This window comes from Scardinius erythrophthalmus, assembly GCF_964197995.2.
Source record: "Scardinius erythrophthalmus genome assembly, chromosome: 7".
NCBI classification, from domain to species: domain Eukaryota; kingdom Metazoa; phylum Chordata; class Actinopteri; order Cypriniformes; family Leuciscidae; genus Scardinius; species Scardinius erythrophthalmus.
In genome coordinates, this window is record NC_138227.1 from 46,615,529 (window position 1) to 46,634,614 (window position 19,086).

General features: G+C 36.3%; 1 protein-coding gene across 1 annotated transcript in view; it reads right to left on the bottom strand.

Moving 5' to 3' along the window:
* LOC308693607 (ATP-dependent helicase wrn-1-like) overlaps window positions 1–19,086 on the bottom strand; it is a 46,421-nt gene that overhangs the window by 19,633 nt on the left and 7,702 nt on the right. The gene's annotated exons all lie outside the window — the stretch shown is intronic.

The window sequence follows — 19,086 nt, forward strand, 5'->3', positions numbered from 1 at the left end:
CAGTGTGTCCTCCAGAGTCTGCTCCATTCCTGTGTGTTTTCATCCGATCTCCATCTACAAAGAAAACGAACTGAGTCATTCAAGTCTACACGAGCTGGAATTATACTCACCTACTTACCTTCACCTGCACTGCCGTTCACTCATCTGGTTGTTCAAATAAACTCATATTACCTGCATACGTGTCTGTTCCCTCTGTCTTGTAACATCTGCACGATAAGCAGCCGACCCTCAATATTATCAAGGCCCGGGCTTTTCCTGGCTTTTGAATACTTAAACACCTTAATTGCATCCTGTTCAGCTGAAAAAAAGTATATTCCTAAGTATTACATAAAATATAAGTAAACCTTACATAAAATTCATTAAATGCTTCTGCAAACTGAAAATAATCTCTATTCCCTTCAAATACCACCTTAGAATCTTTTTTTGGATTTTCATATTATCCCAGGCTGAGCCCAAATTACTGTTTTTTAAAGGAGAACTCGGCAGCTCTAGCGAACTCTAGTCACTTCTTCGCTGATTTTCCCTTTTGTTGTCGCATGTTTTCCCCACGAGCTCCCCCTACAGCTGTGGGGGGGCGTATATTTCACAACACGGTCGTAAAAAACTCACTTGCGGCGGCCTCTTCCCCCTCTCTACCGCTGCTCATGTACGTTTGTTTTGATCGGAGCAAGCCAACTGTATCGTGTGGAGCTATGTCTACCGGGGTGGGTAATCTGGTAATACATCATACATGCGTGTGTGTTTATGTCGAATTGCCGAATTGCCTTTTCACCCTCGTTCTCATTCTCGCTTCTCACGAGACTTCCAATTTCTATCTTGCCGGGACGGTAGTCCCCAAGTTGCCAGGTTGGTTTTCCGCCTGGGAACGCTGGGGGGAGCGGGGAAAGTCATCAATATCACCAGAACAGGTTGTTTAACCATCCAAATGATTTCTAGACAGTTTTATTAAGTTAAAAAAGTTACCAAGTTCTCCTTTAACTCCCATTCTATCATTTCTTTATAACGCAGCTTTGCCTTATCTCCAGTTTCACTTCCCTTTATAACGTACATCTAGGAAGTCCCACACATCTGATTTCAGATTACCAAGGCTTTCAAGTCCTAGCTGTCATGGACATCATTGTTGAGAAACACTCCTCATAGCCAAGCTACAGTATAGACGTCCCGGGATTTACTGCCACCTCTACACATTAACACTGTTCTGCTTTAAAGACATTACTAAAGTCCTGTAATCATCTGTATATCACTCAAGCTGATGGTTCTATGGGGAGTTAATGCTTAAGCTCTGTATGCCACTAATTATGGAGCAAGAACCCCTATAAGGAACCATAAATGCACGCTGTCTTTCTTTTAACAGCACCTTGAGTGATTTAGTTCTCCATGGCTTGTTATTTGGATGTACCTTTACAGACCTTTAAGGAATTGTGTTATCAACACAATAGGACACATAACAGCTAACAACATTAGTAAGTTCATCTATGTCAGCACATGACTCTTTAAACATTTCCCAGTCAGTACATTTCCCCTGGTACAGTCGAAATGGAATCTTCAGTCCAGTTCTTAGACTGTCTGAATAAAGTTTTTCCCCTCCTTAGGGCTGTACGATACACTGGGATAAGATGTATACAGTTATAGTCAGCCCCACCTAACGGGGGAAGAGGGAGAGATTTACTGTATATGCACCCTTTATAGAACCATAACACAAATCTAGAGTCTTATTATGGCTGGTTGGACATGTGACACATTGATAAAAGTCTCTCAAAGTCTTATTCAGCAAACAGTGGTTAAAATCACCTATTATTAACATTGGTGCATCGGGAGAAATAAGTAGCAATCTCTGGGTTAGTGTAGTATACTCTCTGAGGCTCTTTCCGCATTTGCTCTCGGGTGATATGGAGGCCGTAATGATACTGACAGCAGTTCAACATCTTGAGTACACAGTCTTTCTCTCACAATAACATTCTTACAATACCTTTGGTTTAAATGTAGGCAATTGGTATTTTTATTTTTTCTGGATAATAACAACAAAAAAATTACATTTATCAACCGATTTCATTGGTTGTATGTGGTGTACAAAAAGTTCCATCTCTAGTTATTAAAAATCTCGATAGTTAGACTTATTAGACTTATTAATAAGGAATTGTCAAAGCTCAGGCTTGTCATGTATTTTGCTTTTTATTCTTGGATAAGAATTGTAAAGACCACCATACTGAGATATAATTGAATTTTCACATTAAATGAAATAAAATTTTCTTATTGTGGAAAAAGCATTTTCTGTCATTGACCCGATTTTAGCAATAACAAAGATAACTGATGGATCCTTTATGGTAATACATTTGATATGGTACAACTAGAGTGCAATGCAAATAGTAAATATAAGATAAAGTGAGAAGTAATAGTAAATAGTTTAGTCAATAAAAGTGCTCAGGACACTGTTTATCTATAGAAAAGGGTAGATGGAGTAATACACCAATGACAGAAAGAATCTGTAGTTATTGTAAACTAACAAATATCTCTGCGATTGAAGATGACTGTCCTTTGTATATGGATCTGCGTAAGAAATATCTGAGTGATCTCACACTTGTTGGTGATGTTTTGTGTTGATGTGTCACAGGTTTGTGAGTCAAAGCATGCATGGAGATTAGCACTGTTCATATATCATGGAATGAAAAAAAGAGCATCTGTCATGCTATTGTAACTTTAGAACTATGGGCCGAGAGGCCATGTATTCCTGAAATACAAACTACTACTACAGTAGTCAATAAAATAAACAAACAGTATACAGCAAATAAAATTGTAATGAATAGTATAATTGTATAATATCATAAGTACAATAATAATATAATAATAATAATATATTGATAATAGCATATAGTTTATGTATAATACTATAATAAAAACTAGAATATGACAGATCAATTACAGAATATAGACAATAAAAAAATAATAAGTTAAATAGTGACTATGAATAGTACAATAATTTAACAGCATAACTATAATAGATTGATCGCAAGCGGTATAATATTATAATAACAATAATATGAAGAACAGCAAATACAATGTATTATCATTTGCAGAATAATATAGACAATATGAAAAGAAATGAAACATTATAATATTGATTATTAAACTGACATTTAACAAAAAGAGATTTGTGTCATTTTATTTTATGTAGGCCTACATACAGTGAAAAGAATGTATATATAAAATAATTTATATATTTTAAAATATTCTTACATAGGCTAACGTTATATAAAATAAAATGACACAACCCTGTCTCTTTTTGTTAAATTTCAGTTTTATTGATCAATAATAGCCATTAACAGTAAAATAGCATAAAAGGTATAAGAAGCTATACAAGTCAAGAAATAAAGCAAACGACTCAGTCAAACATTCAGTCAAAAACACAGCAGGCTACAACGTTAAAGTTAAATAGCCTAAATATATGAAGTTATGAAACTTTACTTTGCCCTCAGCCAAAACGATTTGCCAGGGAACAAATTATAGATTAATGAGACCAAAGATCGCCTGTTAGATATACACAAGACGAATTATATTGCATGTTTAACCACTAGACTAGAGACATCAGTAGTGATGGGATTTATGGCTCTTTGAGGGGATCCGGATCTTGACGATCCGTTCCTTTCAAAGAGCCGTTCAAAAGAAGATTTGTAGTCAAATAATTAAAACTCAGATATCACACACCAATATCTGAGTTTGAATTATTCTGATATATTGATTATTACCTCATTTGTCATGTGTGGACTATATTCCATAGGGTTGCACAACATCCCTCTGCTTAGACAGTGGCATCACTATTTTGGATTTACCTTTAGTACAAAGTGTGTGTATGTGTAAAGCTACGTTGACTTATGTTATTCATACAATACCTACTCACAAATAAACATCAAAAACAAAGCCGGCTGCAATGAATTTCTGTGCAAAACAGCTTTTACTACAAACACTTCCACACAAGAACGTTGTTATCACACAAGAACATTTTGATAGAAAACAAAAAATATTTAAAGTTTTAAATATATACTGTAGATAAAATTAGAATAAATAAAATGGAAATGTCTACATACAGTCCACTATTACTACTATTACTACTGTAAACTTTGCAAATAGGACATCAGCCCCTAGCACCCCTGCGCTGGGTGCGCCCCTCCCCCTATTACTGTTCTGTCTCGCGGAGGAGCTTATTTGTGTGCATCTGTGTGAAACACGCATAGGATAAAAAGAATGACAGAAAGAACGGTTCCCCTCCAGCCGCGACTCGGCTCCCATCGTTCATGTTTATGAGCCGTTCAAAAGAATCGGTTCGTTCGCAAACATCACAACTCTAGACATCAGAGCCAGCGGCAAACGTCAGAAGCACTAGCCGAGGAAAGGCTGTTCCAGGCGGGGTACATGAGTGCTACATGAGGCGGGGTACAACTAGCGACATCGCTAGCTATTTAAGTCTGACTGACTTCGGTGGCCAACTAATGTTACTATTACTAATTATTTCATGACCAAATACAACCAGAAACAAATGTTCCGTCTTGCTTGTGAAAGGTAATTCCCCGAGACCTGTTTTCAATTGTGTGGTGATTTGTTTAGCCCCAAGCAGCACACGAAGCAGGCATTTTTCTCAATTCCCATTATGAGAGGTATGGGAAAGTTGCCCTCCGCAATATGGCGGCGCCATTGACGTACGATCCAGCAGCCAATGGGGCGTCTATGTATTTATTTTGTCTATGGTTGTAACGGTCACCAACTGGAGTTCCCTAGAGAGCCACCAGAGGGCACTCCACAACAGACTATTGTCATTCCCTCACAAACTACATCTCCCATAATTCTCTACCTGGACTCATCAGCACTCATTTTTTTCACCTGTGTCTCATCTTCTTGTTTGCTCACCCTATAAGCCTGGTTCTTTCTGTCATTCCCTGCGAAGTCTTGTTTAGTGTTACACAGCATTTCTCTGGTTCCATGTATTTGGGTTTTTGGACTCTCTGCCTGCCTTTGGATTACCCGTTTGCCTTGCTCCCAACCTTGTGTGTTTTGTTTGTTTGGACTGCCTACCTGTGTTTTGACCTGTTGCCTGTACATTGGATTATGTGTCTGGATTGCCCCATTACTAAAAGCTGCATTTGGATCTCAGCCTTTGTGTCTCAGAGCAGTTAGTAGCAGGGGCGTTTGACTTTATTCTATTTTAAACCACTAGATGGCACAAATTCAGCTCAGCACTTTTCTAAACAGCCGCTTTTGATGATAAATGTGGAAATTTGCCTGATTTGCGATAGCGGACAGCAAGGCAATAGCCTGGTTCTACCAGACTCTCGAACATTTCATTTGTACAGAGAGTCTGGCCTCTCTCCATTGAGAAACGTTTACTTCCTTGTAGGCGGGTTCTCTGTTAAAGTTCAAAACTATTGGATCTGCCCAGAGTCACTCAGGATCTGCCATAGCCAATCGCTAACGTGTGGTCGTGACGTATGTCATGCGCCGAAACCGGCCGCAAACATTTACAAATTCTAAATGTATATTTGACACTAAGGACAGTGATGTATTCAGTCAACTGTCGAAGCTGGGTCTAATCATTAACAATACGCCGCTGCGGTCGTTTCGGATCTGCCGCAAATGCTGTACAGTGATCACCAGGCTACTGCGCGATGCGGAAACAACTTTTCTGCCTCCTTCACTTGGTCCTCCATTAGTGCAACAAGAGGGGAGACGACAACAACTATCGGCTTTGCATCCCTATCGTTCGCCTTAGCTAACTCATTCACCACTAGAACTGCCATGGCAGTCATTTTGACCGTTTTGAATTTATATCTGCAATGGTACCTAACTTTTCCTAAAAGTGTCTGTATTTTCATTTAAAATGTTTTTCATATAAATTACACATAAGGCAAAAAAACCAAATGAACATATTTACCTATTTCGGCCATAAACGGTCATATTGACCGCACTGAATTTCGCGGTATTATTATACCAATATACGCAACAATAAAATGTGGTAAAAAATAGGGGTGGGGGAAAAAATCGATACTGCATAGTATCGCAATATTTTTTGTGGCAATACTGTATCGATACACGGGCGCCAAGTATCGATCTTTTATTATTTAAATTACACATGAGAATTTAACTTTGGTAGTAGAATGCTAAAAATCAATTGCTCATTCAGTCCACTAGATGGTGCTGTTTGTTTTCTGGTGAGGTCAGCGGGGTGACTGTCGGGTTGACTGTCAGCGTGCAGGAGGACGTAGAAAAAATAAACATGGCAGCATCAGAGAAAGAAATCAGAAATGCACTCAGTGCAGTGTTTCCTACACATAGACTAATTCGTGGCGGTGCGCCACAGAATCAACACCGGCCACATATTGCGTTTCGTTATAAAAAATTTTTTTACGCAATTTAAAACACGCAGCATATTCATTCAGCTGCATTTCCTTTCCCTGCTCTCCCTCCGTCTCTCTGTCACTCACGCGTCTCTCTCACAAGCAATTTTTTGTCTCGCCAAAGCCTTATTTGATCGGTGAGTGATGTACATGACTGCTGCGCTTGCGATAATGCGCATATTACTGAAAGAACGAGCAGAGAGAGAAAGGCCCGGTCGCGCGCGCGCACCCTCGCCGTCTTCAAACTGTCTTGCTCTCTCTCGCTCCCTCGCGCATATTAATCAAAATCAATTGAGAATTGACACGATGGTAAAAGATCGGAAGACCGAACTTTCACGTGCAGCATTCGGGTATTTTTTCCCTGAATAACTGCTGGGTGTTGTGCAAAAAAAAAGAAGAAAAACTTTTACGTTGCCTTATCTTCTCTGAAAAGCGTTCCGCACATTCAGCTGACATGAAAAACACTTTCAATAAACAAAACAAAATCCAATGATGAAATGTGTTGACAAATCTTGTGCGATGTCCTGACTGCCGGGATAATCACACGCGTTGTACAAGTCCGCTAATGACACGTCCGATTCGCGAACTAATGACTCCTTTGAACCGATTCAACCAAAACAATCTTTTAGTTTAGACTGTTTGCGGTAAATGCAGTTGGGTTGTCGAGGTCAAAACTCTAAATAAGATGTGAATCAAATAAACTTACTATAAATAATGTTATGTCATTGTTTTACTCTTACACTGAATGTTTGGATTTTGTGAAGGTGTGAATCGTTTTTGATAATATTTAATATAATAAAGTTCTGTGCAGATTATTAACGCAGATTATTAACGGAGATTATTAAAATTGATGCGACATGAACAAACAGATGTTGACAGTTTTCCTTTGCGGACATAATTTGAAGTTGGAAAAAGGTAATAAATTGCAATATATTGCAGAATATCGCAATATGTTTAAAATCGCAATAATATCGTATCGTGACCTAAGTATCGGGATAATATCGTATCGTGGTGCCTCTGGTGATTCCCACCCCTAGTAAAAAATACACTAAACATATTCAACAACAAATAATTTAAATGTAATGATATTCAGAACAGAACAAGAATGAAAAAATAACTAAAGCCAAAATGAAATGCTTTATAAGCGAAAGTGAAAGTAAGCGGCGTTAGGCTCACGTAACTCTCTAATTAGAATCAAAATGTTTCAACATTTGCGATGTATTTGGATGCTAAACTATTCTTTATCATAGGCTTTGAACTTCACTCACGTTCCAATATCGACAGAAAAAATCATCCTCTTCACACGCATAAAATGGTACGAATTGTAGCCTACTAGTACTGAGAAACAGAGCAGTGGAATTTTTAGATGTTAGGTTGACTATTTTATTGTTATATTTTATTATGGCTATAATGAACAGGCTGCAATGCTGGAATATGGTGTGTGTGTGTGTGTGTGTGTGTGTGTGTGTGTGTGTCGGCGGGCGCGATCAAACAGTGGAAACATGAAAACATAGGCTACTATTTTATTCAGGGCATCTACGAATATTATTTATTTATAAATTATAAATAAACTTGTTTAAATGTACAGTTTGGTGTTTTGTTTTTAAAAGACATCCTAATACAATAAATGCATTAATCTCTCAATTGGGGATTTATCATTAAAGATATAGAGTTTTGAATAGCGATCAAAATGACCGCTTGCGGCAGTTCTAGTAGTTATGGAATTCTGGCACTTCTAGTGCTAGCGGAGTGAGCTGGAAATCAAACTTTTCCCAAACCCCGTGGGGAGGAGGGCCACAACATCATGGCCACCAACAAAACTCAGCAAACATTGTTTTTTTGCTCCGGCTTTAACTTCTGTATATTCGGCAGTTTTGCAACAACGGACCGAATAGCTTTTCTCACATCTTTCTCCGCTGCCATTACTCCAACTCAAACTGACGCACTACATCAACGTCATCGTTCTCAGCCACTCCCTCTGTTCGCTGATTGGTCCTACAAAAAATTGGTTTCTGGAAACCTAAGAATATACAGCAGTCCCAGACGTAGTACTGAAGTAAAATGAAATTGAGCGGAAGTATGTAGGAGGGCGGAGCCAGGCTAGCAAGGCAAGGTTGATTCTGCACTAATTTGATCTAATATTTAAAGGTGTACTGTGTAACTTTTAGTGGCATCTAGTGGTGAGGTTGCGAATTGCAACCAACAGAAGGTACGGTGGCCGACAGGAAGTGATGTCGTCGTCTGAGACAGCAGAGAGTAGCCAGTTAACCCTCTGGGGTCTGGGCTGTTTTTGGGGTCCTTGAGATGTTCTGACATGCCCTGACATTTGTGCTTTTTTCAGTTGCTTATAAACATATTAATGGCAAAAAAAAAATTACACACTATTTAGCACACACAGGGCTACAATAATATGTGAGCAACAAGAATGTACATGTCTGCATTTTTGAGAGAATAATGTTTATGCATGGTTATTGAAAAAACTAAAAACTAAAGTTTCTGAAATAAGGCCATAAAACACATTCTAAATATGTGCAAATAAGACTTTTGTCTAATGGATGTCATCACCTAGTGTTTTTTCTTCAAAATGATGTGAAAATCACCCTGCCTTATCATTCACATTAGAGTTCTCAACGGGTCGGGTCGGCCCGACAAACCCGACGGGACCCGCAGGTTCGGGCCGGGTTCGGGTCGAAAATATAATCAAATGACTCGGGTCGGGTCGGACCTCGGGCTTAATCTTTTCCGCTCAGTAAAAAAAAAAAAAAAAAACATTTATTAATCACCGCTGCTGGTCACCGTAAAGAAAGTCTGGCTGCTGCGTGTAACGTGCATCATGGAGAGGGGCGGGGGCAGACCTGACGCCGCTGCGTGCACGACTTTAGCCTGGAGAAGAAGATGGAGTTGGTGAGAAGTAAACTTGCCGCAGGTGAATTCACCGTCGCTACTACAGCCTATTTATATATTTAAAGTGTATTGTTTCAGTTGTTTGTATTGTTTGTATTGTTAAAAGGCGTGAACATTAAAGGTTGATTTGAATTCCCGTCTGCTGGTCATGATAATACGTGTATGAGAGAAAAAAAAAACTGACGCGGCGTCGGGCCGCGGGTCGGGTTCGGGCAGATAATTCATGTTTATGTGTCGGGTTACATCGGGTCCGGGCTTTAAAAGCCACGGGCCGGGTCGGGTCGGGTTGTAATTTTCAGGCCCGTTGAGAACTCTAATTCACATAACACAATACATTGATTTGAATTTTGCAAAGCACTTTCTGTTTGGAAAGGCAATATGCGGAGTGGGCGTCACAGTATAGCAATACAGTTTTCTAAAACCGAAACATTCATTCACAAACAGAAACGCCTGACTGTAACGTTGTTTTTATGAAATAGTAGGGCATATAAATGTTAATTTTCAGTTTAATACGTTGCTTATACAAATAGCCTACATTTATTTCAACATATTTCTGTCGATTTTTACTCAACTCAGTATAGCAATACAGTTTGCTAAAACATCATCATTCATTCACACAGAGACGCAATTTAAACGTCTTTTTGTGAGCTGTGGTAAACAGCGCGCATCTCTGCGGCTGCCGTTCATTCATTCACAGAAACGCGATTAACTTGAGAAGGAAAAAAAACTTACTACATATTCGGATCCTCTCTCCTGCAATACCCGCACTCTGAGGTAGATTTTCCATTATTATTATTCCTCACAGCGCTGCCAGATGGTGTAAACACGTAGGCTACAATGATATGAATAAACTTGTGTTTTCTCGAGCTGATATGGGGGGCGTTCACAGGTTTGCTTGGATTGCCTCAGTAATTTGCGTTTGAATAGCACGCGCTCTCCGTGGGTGGAGTCATATTACCTTTGAATGAGCTCTAATTAGCTCGACTGGAATCGCTCTCTTTTAATACAGATTTCACAAGATGAGAATATTTGTTTTTTATATAAATTACCTCATTTAAAAGAAGATAATTCAAGCTTCATGCCTGTGTGTCTGTATGCCTGTTTGACTGAGTATTCGCTGAGTTACAGTTCATTTTCGGACGCGTTTCAGAATGGTCTTCACTGACAGAGAAAAGGCAGAACTCGCATCACGTTTATTTTTCTTTATTTGGCAAAAAGCACAACACTTTGTTTTTATTGTGAGTATACACAAAAATAATACACATTTAACAGAATCGATTGATGTATGAAACTTGCTTGTAATATCAAAGTCCACAGAGCAAAATTAATTTCTTTTGAACTGAACTGAACTGAAAAAAAGCGAGCCTATCGCGCCGGTGCGATTGTCGACCCCAGGGGGTTAAGCAATGAGGTTTCTTTACAAAGATAAATTAAGAAATTCGGTTTACTTAATTGTTCAGTAAAACAATGTTGTTGCAAATATTATTGTTACTTGTTCATCATTGTGTCAGTGTTTTATTCGCTGACTTTAGCTAGATTCTTAGCACGAAGAACAACACAGTGACGAAACGCGTTTGTCCATTTAGGGCCACCGTAGAAACATGTCGGCGCAAAACAGCTATTTCAATGTAAGGGGACCCACGGTGTGTGTAGACAGAAATGGCTCGTTCTAAGGTAATAAAAACTAAACGAATCATTATGTAAGGTCTTTATACACCACTGAAAACATAGTTGTGTATATGATATTGCATTTCTGTCAACAGATACTCCTAAACATTACACAATGCACCTTTAAGTTATTTATTTTTTTTAAATGTTGTAGACAATGAGAATGTAATAAAGTCATAAATATGGATATTTTTCTAACACAAATGCATGGCTTCGCTTCAGAAGGCCTTTATTAACCCCCAGGAGCCGTATGGATTATTTTTTATGATGGATGTATTTGTTTTGGGCTTCAAAATCTCGTCCTCCATTCACTACCATTGTAAAGCTTGGAAGAGCCAGGATATTTTTTATATAACTGATTGTATTTGTCTGTAAGAAAGTCATATACACCTTGAGTAAATATAACTAGAAAAAAAAGTTTGTTGAGACAAACTTTAAGTTGGCTTGAGAAAGCCGGACCAGAGAGTTTGAAGAAGTTTAAAGTAGTTAGAAGTTTAAAGTAGTTAGAAATTTGAAGTAGTTTGAAGTTTAAAGTAGTTTAAATTTTGATTGATAAATTAGTTAGAAAGAAAGAATAGTTAGAAAGAAAGAAAGAAAGAAAGAAAGAAAGAAAGAAAGATTAGGTAGAAAGAAAGAAAGAAAGAAAAAATAAAGAAAGATTAGGTAGAAAGAAAGAAAGAAAGAAAGAAAGAAAGAAAGATTAGGTAGAAAGAAAGAAAGAAAGATTAGGCAGAAAGAAAGAAAGATTAGGTAGAAAGAACAAGAAAGAAAGAAAGAAAGAAAGAAAGAAAGAAAGAAAGAAAGAAAGAAAGAAAGAAAGAAAGAAAAAGATTAGGAAGAAAGAAAGAAAGATTAGGTAGAAAGAAAGAAAGAAAGAAAGAAAGAAAGAAAGAAAGAAAGAAAGAAAGAAAGAAAGAAAAAGATTAGGTAGAAAGAAAGAAAGAAAGAAAGATTAGGTAGAAAGAAAGAAAGAAAGAAAGAAAGAAAGAAAGAAAGAAAGAAAAAGATTAGGTAGAAAGAAAGAATGAAAGAAAAAAGAAAGAAAGAAAGAAAGAAAGAAATAAAGATTAGGTAGAAAGAAAGAAAGATAAGTTAGAAAGAAAGAAAGAAAAGTAAGCAAGAAAGAAAAGAAAGATTAGTTAGAAAGAAAGAAAAAGAAAAAAGAAATATTAGCTAGAAAGAAAGAAGAAAGATTGGCTAGAAAGAAAGAAAGAAAAATTAGTTAGAAAGAAAGAAAAAAAAGATTTGTTAGAAAGGAAAGAAAGATTAGTTAGAAAGATTAGATAGAAAGATAAGTTAGAAAGAAAGATTAGTTAGAAAAAGAAAGAAAGAAAAAAGAAAGAAAGATTAGTTAGAAAGAAAGATAGATTGATTAGTTAGAAAGAAAGAAGAAATATTAGTTAGAAAGAAAGAATGAATGAATGGTGGATTAGTTAGATAGAAAGAAAGAAAGAAAGAAAGAAAGAAAGAAAGAAAGAAAGAAAGAAAGAAAGACTAATTAGTTAGAAAGAAAGATAGATTAGTGAGAGAGAAAGAAAAAAGATTGGTTAGTTAGAAAGAAAGAAAGAAAGAAAGAAAGAAAGAAAGAAAGAAAGAAAGAGAAAGAAAAAAAGAAAGAAAGATGGATTAGTTAGAAAGAAAGATAGATTAGTTAGAAAGAAAGATAGATAGATTAGTTAGAAAGAAAGAAAGATAGATTGGTTAGAATGAAAGAAAGAAAAATATATTAGTTAGAAAGAAAGATGGATTAGTTCGTTAAAAAGAAAGAAAGATGGATTATTTAGTTAAAAAGAAAGATAGATTAGTTAGTTAAAAAGATAGATAAATAGATAGATAGACAAATAAAAAAGGTTTGAAGTTAGATAGATAGATAGATAGATAGATAGATAGATAGATAGATAGATAGATAGATTGATAGATTGATAAGTTCAAAATATAGATTTAGCCAAATATAGTTTACCATGATTTACCATAGTTTACCATGATTTACTATAGTATACCATGATTTACCATGTTCAAGTATGATTTACTGATTCAAGCATGATTTACCATAGTTTACCATGATTTACCATAGTTTACCATGATTTACCACGATTTACCATAGTTTACCATAATTTACTATAGTATACCATGATTTACCATGTTCAAGTATGATTTACTGATTCTAGCATGATTTGTCATAGATTACCATGATTTACCATAATTTACCATGATTTACCACGATTTACCATAATTTACCATGATTTTCTATAGTATACAGCGATTTACCATGTTCAAGTATGATTTACTGATTCTAGCATGATTTAGCATAGTTTACCATGATTTACCACGATTTACCATAGTTTACCATGATTTACTATAGTATACCACGATTTACCATGTTCAAGTATGATTTACTGATTCTAGCATGATTTAGCATAGTTTACCATGATTTACCACGATTTACCATAGTTTACCATGATTTACTATAGTATACCATGATTTACCATGTTCAAGTATGATTTATTGATTCTAGCATGATTTACCATAGTTTACCATGATTTACCACGATTTACCATAGTTTACCATGATTTACTATAGTATACCATGATTTACCATGTTCAAGTATAATTTACTGATTCTAGCATGATTTACCATAGTTTACCATGATTTACTACGATATACCATCGTTTACCATGATTTACTATAGTATACCATGATTTACCATGTTCAAGTATGATTTACTGATTCTAGCATGATTGACCATAGTTTACCATGATTTACCATAGTTTGCCATTATGTACCACGATTTACCATAGTTTACCATGATTTACTATAGTATACCATGATTTACCATGTTCAAGTATGATTTACTGATTCTAGCATGATTTATCATAGTTTACCATGATTTACCATAGTTTACCATGATTTACCACGATTTACCACGATTTACCATAGTTTACCATGATTTACTATAGTATACCATGATTTACCATGTTCAAGTATGATTTACTGATTCTAGCATGATTTATCATAGATTACCATGATTTACCATAGTTTACCATGATTTACCATAGTTTACCATGATTTACTATAGTATACCACGATTTACCATGTTCAAGTATGATTTACTGATTCTAGCATGATTTATCATAGTTTACCATGATTTTACCATAGTTTACCATGATTTACCACGTTTTACCATAGTTTACCATGATTTACCATAGTATACCACGATTTACCATGTTCAAGTATGATTTACTGATTCTAGCATGATTTAGCATAGTTTACCATGATTTACCATGATTTACCATAGTTTACCATGATTTACTATAGTATACCATGATTTACCATGTTCAAGTATGATTTACTGATTCTAGCATGATTTATCATAGATTACCATGATTTACCATAGTTTACCATGATTTACCACGATTTACCATAGTTTACCATGATTTACTATAGTATACCACGATTTACCATGTTCAAGTATGATTTACTGATTCTAGCATGATTTATCATAGTTTACCATGATTTTACCATAGTTTACCATGATTTACCACGTTTTACCATAGTTTACCATGATTTACTATAGTATACCATGATTTACCATGTTCAAGTATGATTTATTGATTCTAGCATGATTTACCATAGTTTACCATGATTTACCACGATTTACCATAGTTTACCATGATTTACTATAGTATACCATGATTTACCATGTTCAAGTATAATTTACTGATTCTAGCATGATTTACCATAGTTTACCATGATTTACTACGATATACCATAGTTTACCATGATTTACTATAGTATACCATGATTTACCATGTTCAAGTATGATTTACTGATTCTAGCATGATTTATCATAGTTTACCATGATTTACCATAGTTTACCATGATTTACCACGATTTACCACGATTTACCATAGTTTACCATGATTTACTATAGTATACCATGATTTACCATGTTCAAGTATGATTTACTGATTCTAGCATGATTTATCATAGATTACCATGATTTACCATAGTTTACCATGATTTACCACGATTTACCATAGTTTACCATGATTTACTATAGTATACCACGATTTACCATGTTCAAGTATGATTTACTGATTCTAGCATGATTTATCATAGTTTACCATGATTTTACCATAGTTTACCATGATTTACCACGTTTTACCATAGTTTACCATGATTTACTATAGTATACCATGATTTACCATGTTCAAGTATGATTTACTGATTCTAGCATGATTTATCATAGTTTACCATGATTTACCATAGTTTACCATGATTTACCATAGTTTACCATGATTTACCACGATTTACCATAGTTTACCATGATTTACTATAGTATACCATGATTTACCATGTTCAAGTATGATTTACTGATTCTAGCATGATTTACCATAGTTTACCATGATTTACCATAGTTTACCATTATTTACCACGATTTACCATAGTTTACCATGATTTACTATAGTATACCATGATTTACCATGTTCAAGTATGATTTACTGATTCTAGCATGATTTATCATAGTTTACCATGATTTACCATAGTTTACCATGATTTACCATAGTTTACCATGATTTACCACGATTTAATATAGTTTACTATGATTTACTATAGTATACCATGATTTACCATGTTCAAGTATGATTTACTGATTGTAGCATAGATAGATAAGGTTTGAAGATAGATAGATAGATAGATAGATAGATAGATAGATAGATAGATAGATAGATAGATAGATAGATAAGGTTTGAAGATAGATAGATAGATAGATAGAAAAGGTTTGAAGATAGATAGATAGATAGATAGATAGATAGATAGATAGATAGATAGATAGATAGAAAGGTTTGAAGATAGATAGATAGATAGATAGATAGATAGATAGATAGATAGAAAGGTTTGAAGATAGATAGATAGATAGATAGATAGAAAAGGTTTGAAGATAGATAGATAGATAGATAGATAGATAGATAGATAGATAGATAGATAGAAAGGTTTGAAGATAGATAGATAGATAGATAGACAGATAGATAGATAGATAGATAGATAGATAGATAGATAGATAGATAGATAGATAGATAGAAAAGGTTTGAAGATAGATAGATAGATAGATAGATAGATAGATAGATAGATAGATAGATAGATAGATAGATAGATAGATAGATAGAAAGGTTTGAAGATAGATAGATAGATAGATAGATAGATAGATAGATAGATAGATAGATAGATAGATAGATAGATAGAAAAGGTTTGAAGATAGATAGATAGATAGATAGATAGATAGATAGATAGATAGATAGATAGATAGATAGAAAGGTTTGAAGATAGATAGATAGATAGATAGATAGATAGATAGATAGATAGATAGATAGATAGATAGATAGATAGATAGATAGAAAGGTTTGAAGATAGATAGATAGATAGATAGATAGATAGATAGATAGATAGATAGATAGATAGATAGATAGATAGATAGATAGATAGATAGATAGATAGAAAAGGTTTGAAGTTAGATAGATAGATAGATAGATAGATAGATAGATAGATAGATAGATAGATAGATAGATAGATAGATAGATAGATAGAAAGGTTTGAAGATAGATAGATAGATAGATAGATAGATAGATAGATAGATAGATAGATAGATAGATAGATAGATAGATAGATAGATAGGTTTGAAGATAGATAGATAGATAGATAGATAGATAGATAGATAGATAGAAAGGTTTGAAGATAGATAGATAGATAGATAGATAGATAGATAGATAGATAGATAGATAGATAGATAGATAGATAGATAGATAGAAAAGGTTTGAAGTTAGATAGATAGATAGATAGATAGATAGATAGATAGATAGATAGATAGATAGATAGATAGAAAGGTTTGAAGATAGATAGATAGATAGATAGATAGATAGATAGATAGATAGATAGATAGATAGAAAGGTTTGAAGATAGATAGATAGATAGATAGATAGATAGATAGATAGATAGATAGATAGATAGATAGATAGATAGATAGATAGCTTAAAGCTTAATTGAGTATCAATGGCTTCTAGCAGTTTACATTAAACATAGTTCAAACAGACATGGACTTTTGGTCAATGAAAGTCTATGGGATTTTTATGATTTTTAATATTAATTTTTAAGAAAACCATAACTCAAATCAGTCTGAAAAGATATAGCACACCAAGTCAGAACAGTATGAAGGTCTGACCCGAGTTTGGAGTATGTAGCTTGAACGGTCTAGGAGGAGTTAGTGTCTAAAAATTTGCGGTCAGAAAAATAAGAAGAAGAAGAAGAATAATAACTAGAATGTACATTTCCTGAAGAAAATGTGAAATGGTGCTTGCAGTGGCAAAACTCGCCACTCGGTTGCTAGAGTGTGGTACATGATTGCATACGAGCCAACAAACATGTCTGTACGATGTTCTGCTGCTGAGATATGGCTTATTCGTGTTGTTCAGGTGGTTGCTAGGGTGTTGCTAGGGTGTTCTGGGTGGTTGCTATGGTGTTGCTAGGCAGTTGCTAGGGTATTCTGGGTGGTTGCTAGGGCGTTGCTAGGCAGTTGCTAGGGTGTTCTGGGTGGTTGCTAGGGTGTTGCTAGGCGGCTGCTAGGGTGTTCTGTGTGGTTGCTATGGTGTTGCTAGGCGGTTGCTAGGGTATTCTGGGTGGTTGCTAGGGCATTGCTAGGCAGTTGCTAGGGTGTTCTGGGTGGTTTCTAGGCGGTTGCTAGGGTGTTCTGGGTGGTTGCTAGGGCGTTGCTAGGCAGTTGCTAGGCGGTTGCTAGGGTGTTCTCGGTGGTTGCTAGGCAGTTGCTAGGGTGTTCTGGGTGGTTGCTAGGGTGTTGCTAGGCGGTTGCTAGGGTGTTCTGGGTGGTTGCTATGGTGTTGCTAGGCGGTTGCTAGGGTATTCTGGGTGGTTGCTAGGGCGTTGCTAGGCAGTTGCTAGGGTGTTCTGGGTGGTTGTTTGGCGGTTGCTAGGGTATTCTGGGTGGTTGCTAGGCGGTTGCTAGGGTGTTCTGGGTGGTTGCTAGGGCATTGCTAGGGTATTCTGGGTGGTTGCTAGGGCTTTGCTAGGCAGTTGCTAGGGTGTTCTGGGTGGTTGCTATGGTGTTGCTAGGCGGTTGCTAGGGTATTCTGGGTGGTTGCTAGGGCGTTGCTAGGCAGTTGCTAGGGTGTTCTGGGTGGTTGCTATGGTGTTGCTAGGTGGTTGCTATGGTATTTTAGGTGGATGCTAGGGCGTTGGGTATTTTGGGTGGTTGCTAGGCAGTTGCTAGGGTGTTCAGGGCGGTTGCTAAGGTGTTACTAAGTTGTTGGTAGTTGTCACAGATGATTACTATTGGAGTTCTTAGCATTTTCTTGGCATGATTTAGCACTTACCTAATCGCTATTAGCATGTAGCTATTCACAGCTAGCATGTGTAACATGTTGGAATTCCTCTTTGCTAGCATGAGTCAAAAGAGCCAACTCCCATCTCTATACGATGTTCTAATGCAGAGAAATAGGTCTTGCAAAATGGTTGCTAGGGTACTCTTTTTGGTTGCTAGGGAGTGGCTTGGCAGGTGCCAATCATGAAACTCCATAGGCTGCTTGTCAGTGTGAATGATATAAACCAACTCCCATTCCTCTGTGACATTCAGAATGAAAGATATCCTCTATGGATTTTGGTTGCTAAGGTGCTCGACAATGGTTGCTATGGCGGGGCTAGCAAGTGTTGTGGTGTCTCATGAATGGCTGTGTGCTGCCCTGAGTCAAACTTGTCTTAACCCCATCTCTTTATGATGTTCTGATGCAGAGATATAGGTCTTGCAAAATGGTTGCTAGGGTACTCTTTTTGGTTGCTAGGGAGTGGCTTGGCAGCTGCCAATCATAAAACTCCAAAGGCTGCTTGTCAGTATGAATGATATAAACCAACTCCCATGCCTCTGTGGCATTCAGAATGGAAGATATCCCTCTATGGTTTTGGTTGCTAAGCTGCTCGACAATGGTTGCTAGGGAGGGGATAGGAAGTGTTGAGGTGATTCATGATTGGCTGTGTGCTGCCCTGAGTCAAATGAGACCACCCCCATGTTTCTATGCCAATTCAGTCCGGAGATATCCCTTTGATCTCTTTCAATGGAAGTCTATGG